The sequence below is a fragment of the Arvicola amphibius genome, chromosome 4 (genome assembly GCF_903992535.2).
Source record: "Arvicola amphibius chromosome 4, mArvAmp1.2, whole genome shotgun sequence".
Classification (NCBI taxonomy): domain Eukaryota; kingdom Metazoa; phylum Chordata; class Mammalia; order Rodentia; family Cricetidae; genus Arvicola; species Arvicola amphibius.
Window position 1 is genome coordinate 59,583,525 of NC_052050.1, and position 9,457 is coordinate 59,592,981.

Below are 9,457 nucleotides of genomic sequence, written 5' to 3' on the forward strand. Positions count from 1 at the left end.
AAATTGCATTGATTTTTGTGGTGTAGGATGGAAGTTCACCACCATTATTTCCCATGTTTGATATTTAGTTTTCCCAGCTGCATTTGTTGAAGAGAACTTCCTTTCTGCATTGTGTCTTACTGACATCTTGCCAAGGGTCAGATGCTTATTCATGGGTTTATTTCAAGATTTTGTCCTGACCCATTGGCCGATACATCTACTTTCATGCCGATACTACATCGTTTCATGTTACAGCTGGGGACTGCTCTCTTCTGGTTTGGCATTGAACCTGGGGTCTTGATTTCCCTAAACAGTAAACTAGTAAACTAGTAAACTAGTAAACTAGTAAACTAGTAAACCAGTAAACTACAACTTTGGCCAGGCCCTTCTTTTACATATTTATTTATTTAGTATTTATATATTTACATAGTGATCATCACAGCATGCCCGCTCATGTTACACATGGAGGTCAATTCTTTCCTTCTTCCTTCTTCTGTGTGTATCAAGGATTCAACTTAGGTCTTCAGACTTGACAGCAAATATCTTTACCCACTGAGCCAACTCACATCCACCTTTTATTTATTTATTTATTTATTTATTTATTTATTTTTACTTTTTTATCTTAAGACAGAGTTGCTAAGTTGACTAAGCTGGCCTTGAACTTGCAATCTTCCTGCCTCTTTCCTCCCAGGTAGCTAAAATTTCAGGCCAAAGCCACTAGGTCCAAGTTGTATTTATATTTTTGAAGTCAGGAAATCTGATTCTGATTTTCACAGATTATCCTCTGACCTCTACCACACATATGTTATGGCACATGTATGTGTGCCAGCATGTTTGTGCCACGGGGGTGACACTTAGGGACATTATACTAAGTGAATTAAATCAGCCACAAAAGAAAGGCCTGTGACTCACTTGGACAGCTCCCCTGCATACCAAATGGTAGTTGGTACATGGCACCCTGCTTTGTAAAGACTGTGAAGGCTAAACATGACCACTCTCAGCCAGTTTGGAGCCTTCTCTGGACAGAAACCTACTCCCAGTGACCTCACCCTCTGCTGCTCTGGGAAGGGAGTCCACTTGGAATGAGCCACTTTTGCCTCTCTGACCTCTAGAGTAGGTAGAGGCTTTCCTGTGTGGGTGATTCTCAGAGTCACCCTCATTGTATCTGGTGACCGATCTCTGATGTGGTCTGTTTTAATCTCCCTGGCTGATAAGGTTCCTGAAAAGGCAGTTAGTGACAGCCAGGCCCTCTAGAGCAGCGGTTCTCAACTTCCTAACGCTGCGACCCTTAAACGCAGTTCCTCACGTTCTGGTGACCCCAACCATGCGGTTATTTTCAATGTCACCTCGTAGGTGTAATTTTGCTACTGTTATGAACTGGCTGATATTTGGCTGATCTTAGGTGACCCCTGCAAAGAGGTTGTCTGACCTCCTAACCCTCCTGAAAGGAGTCATGACCCACAAGTTGAGAAACACTGCTCTAGGAGGATTTAGGCAGGTAGAGGTTGCTTAGAGGAAGCCTCAATGCCCCATGTTCCCTGAGTACCCACAGTACAAAGGAATCCACACAACGAGGTGCTGTGTGTGATGTGCCATCTCTTGCCCTTGGCAGTTATCAGGAGCATCCTTCTTCCAGGGCACAGGCTTGTTATACCCAGTACTTCCTTTACAGATGTAAATTACTTTCTCAAAGGATTTTTTTTTTAGAGCTGCTCTCAAAATAACCCTTTCACCATTGCCAGAAAAGACAGCAGCAGAGTGTTCTAGTCTCCTGCAGTCATGCAGTCATGAGATTCTGGCTCCGGAGCCCACACGAGCTTCCTGAACATTCGCTCATGGATTCCCTGGCTCTCCCAGCCTTTGCTGGCTTCCCCCAGTTTTCCCACCTGTCCTTCGTGCTTAGTTTCATTTTGGTTCAGTATCTATGCTTTGAAAGGATAAAGAGTTCACAGGTGACCTCAATGCATTGGCACCGGAACCCGCACCTGCAGGCACTGGCATCCGTCCATGGTGATGCAGACGTGTGGACACTTTTGTCTCAACAGTGAAGTAAAACTGGGGCAGACAGAGTGAGCCTTTCAGAAAGGGGGTGCGGGAGAAAAGGGACAGCACTGTTAAGCGAGAGCTAGGCTGCCCCAAATTAGGGCATGGAATTGGCCCTTTCTTTGGTTGCTGGACAGGTACGAGGGCTGGTGATTTCTGCTAATGATAAAGGCAGTGTGTGCGCACATGTGTGTGTGTGCGTGTGTGTGTGTGTGTGTGTGTGTGTGTGTGAGAGAGAGAGAGAGAGAGAGAGAGAGAGAGAGAGAGAGAGCATGAGCACGCATGTGCCCTGACACAGGTGTGAGTTCAGAGGCTGACACTCAAGGATTGGCATTTTGCCTGCGTGTGTGCGTGTGCGTGTGCGTGTGTGTGTGTGTGTGTGTGTGTGTGCTAGATCCCCTGGAACTGGAGTTACAGGCAGTTGTGAACTGCCATGTAGGTGTTGGGAATCAAACCCAGGTCCTCTGAAAGAGCAGCCAGTGCTCTTAACCATTGAGCCATCTCTCCGGCCCTGGCACCTGAGGTTTTACACTTGTTTGAGGCAGGGCCTTGGTTCTTTTGATGACTCACAGCTTCTGGGGCGTCTCCTGTCTCCACGCTGCCCCCCTCTACACCCCATGGGAAGCCGGGACTACACTGTCCAGCCTTTTTTGTGGTTCTGGGAATTCTAACTCAGGTCTTTGACTGTGTGGCTTCAGTCTCCAGCTGCGAGGGTGATGTTTTAAAAGAAGTTTCTTTCTTATATGTGAAGAAATGTTTTAGCCAGGCGGTGGTGGCACACGCCTTTAATCCCAGCACTCGGGAGGCAGAGGCAGGCGCATCTCTGTGAGTTCGAGGCCAGTCTGGTCTACAAGAGCTAGTTCCAGGACAGGCTCTAAAAAGCTACAGAGAAACCCTGTCTCGAAAATAAAATAAAATAAAATAAATGTTTTTCCCATGTAAGATACAGACAGAGCTGAGGCCAGTTTGCCTTTGGGGACCTTGTGGCACCACCTCGTCCCTGTTTGGCTTTTGTCCTCGTGCTGAGAGTAGGAGAAAGCTTTGAGGGACAGATCCACACACACCACCACCTAAAAAGACTGGGGCTTAGTTCTGCGGGTAGCGAGGTGTTGAAGCCTCCGAGGCTCTCTCCATCTCTTGTTCCCACCTGTGACCTTGCTCTACTTTAGTAGGACAGCCACAACACAGCTTCCTAGACTCCTAGCACCGCAAAGCAGGATGGGAGCAAAGGGGCATCGTTCACAGGGCTCTGCCCTGGGCTGTGATTCTCTCTGGCTCAGTGGCAGTCATTTAAACATGGGAAAGGTGACATTGAAGCGAAAGCTCAGCTCTAATAAAAGGACAGGTGTGGTGATGAGGACAAATTGTCCACTCTTCCAGCTGCATTTAAGAGAAAAAAGTATTAAAATTTGTACAGTTCTATCCTGGACAACGTTTCAATAGTGAAAAATCTTGAGATGGTGTATTCTGTATTTTAATACAGAATTTCTTCTCTATTTAAAAAAGATGTATTATTATATATACAGTGTTCTGCCTGCATGTATGCCTGCATGCCAGAAGAGGGCGCCAGATCTCAATACAGATGGTTGTGAGCCATCATGTAGTTGCTGAGACTTGACCTCGGGACCTCTGGAAAAACAGTCAGTGCTCTTAACTGCTAGACCATCTCTCCAGCCCCCTAATACAGGATTTCTAAGGTGGACATGAGCAGGGCTAGACTTCCAGGAAGGCTGGACCACCCCCAACCCTAATAGCACAGAATTAGGAAATTGAATGTGGCTTAGAGCTGGAGTGAGTGCTTAGCGGTGTGGGGGAGGGGGAGGGGGAGGAGAGAGGGAGGAAAGGCGAGGGGTGTCTCCCACCCCCAGCTTGCGGGGGGGGGGGGAAGGAAGTTGGAGCAGGAGAGGTGGCTCAGCCGTTAAGACCACTGGCTGCTCTTGGCAGAAGCCTTGGGCTCAATTTCCAGCACCCACATGATGGCTCTCAACTGTCGATAACTTCAGTCCTAGGGGATCTTGAATTACTTTCTAAACGTGGGAAGGCAGCCTGTCATTACAGTGTGCTAGAGAGCGTGGAGGACATAGTGGGCTCTGCTGCCAGAACCTCTGACCTACACCCATTGTGTGTGTGTGTGTGTATATATATATATATATATATATATATATATATATATATATATATATATATTGTTTTTCAAGACAGGGTTTCTCTGCAGCTTTTTTAGAGCCTGTCCTGGACCTAGCTCTTGTAGACCAGGCTGGCCTCGAACTCACAGAGATCCGCCTGCCTCTGCCTCCCGAGTGCTGGGATTAAAGGCATGCGCCACCACCACCCGGCCCCATTGTATATTTTTGAGGCAATGCAGAAGAGGTAGGAAATACTACAAGTTGAGCCTGTTTGACTTGGGAGAAAAAAAACACCCAATAGCAGGTTCACTGGGAACTTCTTGGACAGAGGACCATCATTTGTGCCATGACCCTGCTCAACGGTCTAAGTCCCCAGAGTCCAGGCACACTGGCCACAGGGGACTAGAAAGGACAATGGAGTTAGAGAACCATGTGGCCCTAACTCTATCCTGAGCTCAGAGAAGCCTCGGGAGGGGGAGATGCTGGCTATTTCTCAGGCCAGCTCAAACATCTGCATGCCTTCCAGCCTAAGTGAGAACAGAGGCTGTGCAGTTGGACCCTGGAGGAAGCTTCATGCCCTGTGCCTCTGGCCACGGGGTCAGCCAGGGAACCTATGATTCTGTGGGGAGAAGGCAGAGCCCAGTGAACACTGGAGGCCTTGCATCTGCAAGGGGCACTGGATACGTATACTCTTTCTGTGCATTTTCTTCTCCACTGGAACATGTGGATGGTCATGGGTCCCAGGAACGGTTTGCCCCAGGGAGCAGCCAGCACAGCCACTCTCCTCCTACAGTACTGACAGTGGCCCTGCCTCTCACAGCCAGTAAGCAGAATTTTCTCCGCGCACGCGGCTACACCCACATCCCTCTCACTCAGGGGTTCCCCTCATGTGGGCTAGCTCCTATCCCCACAGTGACCTGCTCTGTCCCTCCCACTCTGAGGAGGTTCTGCCTCTCCTAGAACCTTACCTTTTAAAAACTACACGCATATTCTCTGTAAGGGGAGGTTTCCTCACTAGCGCAAGGTCACGCATGAGCCTTTGCCCAGTTGCCCTCCGTCCTTCAGAAACCTGAACAGTTCGGGCTCCGGTCTGTGCAGCTGGAGGTGTCCTAGTTTGCCTTCTATTGTGTGAGAAAGACCACAGCCACAGGCAGTTTAGGGAGGAAAACATTTATTTGGCAAACTTGTCCTGATCCCACAGTGAAGGGACGCTAGCCCACTCGGACATGTGGCTCTGGCAGGCCTTGCCCTCCCCTCCCATTCCCTCTGCCTTGCTAAAAACCCTCCAATTACATTCCTAAAGCCAGACACTAAGGTCTCTTCTCTTATTTGGCCACTTCCTCCTCCTGAGGCCGACTACCAAAGTCCAGCAATCAGAAGACCCCTTTGGTCTGCCTAATTAACATTCCCAATTAAAATTAAACCCCTCATTCTAACACGGGGTTTCCCCTTTCCTTATAAACCGTTTGCCTATGTGCTGTGAGTGTCCCCCTCTATCCAGAAGGATATCCCCGCAGGACAAATGCCCCTTCCTCCTTTCCCTTGTCTCCTTCCCCTTCTCCCTTGTCCCCTAGCTCCTTTATCGCAGCATCCCAGCTCAGTCTCACACAGACTTCCCCTTCTCCTGAAAGGAAGGTCACTTGCCGCTGTTTTCTGCCTGAGTCAGAAAGCAACCACTTTAACTTTTCTTTCCTGCTTAATAAAGGATCTCTCTGGGAAAAGAGGTGTTTGGGTGTGGTTTGTGCCTAATCTGGAGTCCTCAGAGGAAATCCCCACTGTTTGGGGGTCTCCTCACACAATCCATCACTGAGGGAAACCAGGGCAGGAGCTCAAATAGGGATAGCAACCTGGAGGTGGGAACTGAAGCAAAAGCCTCGAGAAACGCTGCTCACTGGCTTGCTTCCCGGCTTCCTATACAGCCCAGGTTCCCCTTTCCCGGGTATGGCACCTGCCCGGGTATGGCACCTGCCACAGTGGGCTTGACCCACCCACATCAGTCATCAGTGAAGAAAATGCTCTATAGACTTGTCTATGGGCCAATCTGATAGAGGCAGTTCCTCCGTTGAGAATCCCTCTTCCCAGATACTAATAGGTGTGTGTCAAGCTAATGGAAAAACTGACCAGCACACAGTCATTTCCTTTCTGGATGCTCCGAATGAAGTCGCCGTGCACACCCTCGTGCACATCATTAATGGAGGTGAACGGACAAAACAACATGTGGAGATGGCTTTCAGTCATCTCTTTAGGCCTCAAGGACCCGTGGCAGGACCTGTGCAGGGTCACATGACCAGGCTATGCAGTTAGGAAACAAGTCTGGGTCGCGTGCTGGCGCTCTTTTGCTCCACCCACATAGAAAGCACAGGCCGTGGGCCAAAGATCTCAGGGCGTCTAAGCGGCTGGCAGTGGGCAGGCTGAGCAGCTGACTATGGCGCCCTCTAGCGTTACAGTCTGGCTCAGGCCTCAGGTGCCTGGAACAATTAACAGCGCTCATTCTGAGGTCTGAGATCCTTAGGACCCGACGGATCTTTGGAACACTTCTGTTAATGAGGGCCTGCAGTTTCTGTTTTCTGGATCTTTAAAACCTTTTATTATTTTCATTTCATTTATTTTATTTTTATGAGGCTGAGACTTACATAGCCCCGGCTGGCCTTGAACTTGCTTTGTAGCTGAGGGTGAACTTGAACTCCTGAGCCTCCTGTCTCCACCTCCCAAACTCCAGGATTACAGTCTTGGGCTTCCACACTCGGCTCCTTTATCCTCCATTTGCCAGCCCCACCCATTCTAGTCTCCCCCTGGCACCGCCCTCCTCCTGCTAGGGCTCCACTCTGGTTCAGCAGCCTCTTTCCGCTGTCAAGCGGTGGGCTGCCTTGTTGCTTTTTCCATCTCGGCCCGATGACTGCTCAGCTGCCGCTGCCACCTCTACCATCGCCACTGCTCTCTGTGGTCTCTTTGGCTTTTTTGTGTTACCACCTCGGTTCTCACTACAGAAGTCAAGTGAAGATCACTTACGGGGTCTTTAGAGGAAGTTGGGTATCTTCCTGCCAACTCATTGGATGAACTAGGTTATATAGCCTAAGAAGGATGTTAGGGCCAATCACAGCTGTTTGTTTGGGCCAATCACAACCTGATTCTTAGGCTAGTCTCAGCAGCCCCTCTGCCAGACCTCCAAGGGAAGAACCCTCCCTCTGGCCAAGGTGGCAATAGATGCAGGGTTACTTAGACATGGATTTGGGTCGCGATGATGAACCGCTGGGAAGAGTTGTTTCAAACTGTGAGGACTGGGCTGTGCCTTTGGGAGCAAGGGCAGTCAGTTGTGGTCGCCAGATCATTTTCTTAAGGTGTCCCTGCAGTGTTCCAGATGGCTGGTGCTAGCGTAAGGGTAGCCTGCCAGTCTGCTCCACCTCTGGTCCTTTGCCTTAAGGCAGCCATTACAGCCAGGGAGAGCCAGACAGTTGCTGATTAGGGAGTCAAAAGCCCTATCCACAACTCGCTGCTTATTTACAGGAGAACGAGCATCAGAAGGAGCGCTCACAATATAAACTTAACTCACCACTGATGTGAATAGGGATTTTAACGGTGCTTACAGTCTGCCCAGTGCCCACGGATAGATCACCCTCCCCACACGCACGCACGCACGCACGCATGCTCGGCTGCCTCAGCTCTTCCGGGCTCTCTAGTCTTGACTATCAGTGGCTTGGGCAGAGTTAGGGCCGCTGGACATTTTATTCCATCATCTTGGGTCCCAATATTTCATTTATAGCCTTGTGATTAATTCCAAGCCTAAAGGGCTGAGGAAAGGGAATGGCTTTATTCTCAAATCCCAAATCAGGTTTGCCTGTCCACAGTGTAGAAAACTCCACATGCTGGACAGGGATGCACCCAGTGGGGGAAATTTGATGGATGTGACTGGAACTAGATCAGTCTCTCTTCCCCAGAGAGCTCAGCTGGGGGTCGTAGGAAGGAAAGAGGTGGGAAAGGAAGGGTTTTGCAAACAATCACGGTTTTCAGACTTTTTAGTGCCAGTGGGCTACTGAGTTAGCTTCCTAGCCATCTGAAGCACCACTGGTACTTTCTCTGCTTGGCCAACGGAAACAAGGTGCTCCGTATTTGAAACCTTGGGCTGGCAAGTCTCTCCAAGGAAAAGATCCTGAATTACTTCATTACGTGTGCTCAGTGTATCAACTGCTGACAGGACCACTCCACGGTGTGGTTATTGTAGATATGAGAAAGAGAGGACAGCAAGAGGCATCTGGAGGAGTCCAGAGCAGAGAAAGAAGGAAGTACACCGAACACGGCCCAGCAGATGGATAAGGCCAGGGCTATCTGCACGAGCGAGCGGGGAGAAGAGCAGGGACAGAGAACACGTAGCAAGCAGCAGGAGCAGAGCATGGAGAGAACTCACTGGGAACAGGAGGCTACACGGGGAAGGAGTAGCTGGGGGGAGGACGTCCATGAGCTGGAGGGAGGTTAGGATAGGGAGGAGGCGAGAAGGGGAGGATACTGGTGTGAACTTTAAAGTGTGTAACAACGGTGCTCTGATCCTGAGGGAGCCTGGAGGCCAGCATGTGATTTGATGTGCTGAAAGGTGCCTCAAGTATATGTCCCTTCTGCCAGAGCTAAGGGAAATGATTCCTTTTGGTGGAGGGAAACCGGTTCCCCAAGCTCCCCCAGAGCCTCCTGTAGCCCAGGCTGCACTCATTTTGGATGCTCGGAGTCCAGGGAATTTCAGTTTCCTTTGGAGTCCATTTTGTGCTGTCCATATACTCTGTTCAGGGCCATCCATTGGTTGACCAGGAGCCATGCCCTTAAAGAAACAGACTCTCCGTCCCCCAGAAAGCATCAGCTGCCAAAAGTACCTCAGCTAGAGGTGGAGGCTCATGAGATGTCCCTCTCGTTGGCGGGAGTGTCACACAGATGTTCCAGGTGTGGCTGAGCGCTCCACAGTCACTTACTCTCTACACTTTGATTAGCTGTGAGTTTTGTATTAACTTCCACCCAGTGCAAGAGTTTCTCTGCTGAGGTCTGAGAACTGCACTGTGGGTATAGAGACGTGAATAGAGAGGGCAGTTGGACACTTTAACAAAATCATAGTAGGTTCACCACTATGAATCGAACCCTGGTCCTAACCCACTGATTCATCTTTTCTGCTTCATTAGTAAATATTCCCTAGAGAAAAATAAATGCTGGGACAGACCAGTTTGCCTTTTTCAGTTTTACACAAGACTGTCGGTTCCTCCAAACCATTGTGCTCTCTGTCTCCCCCGCCCCGTGTGTGTGTGTGTGTGTGTGTGTGTGTGTGTGTGTGTGTG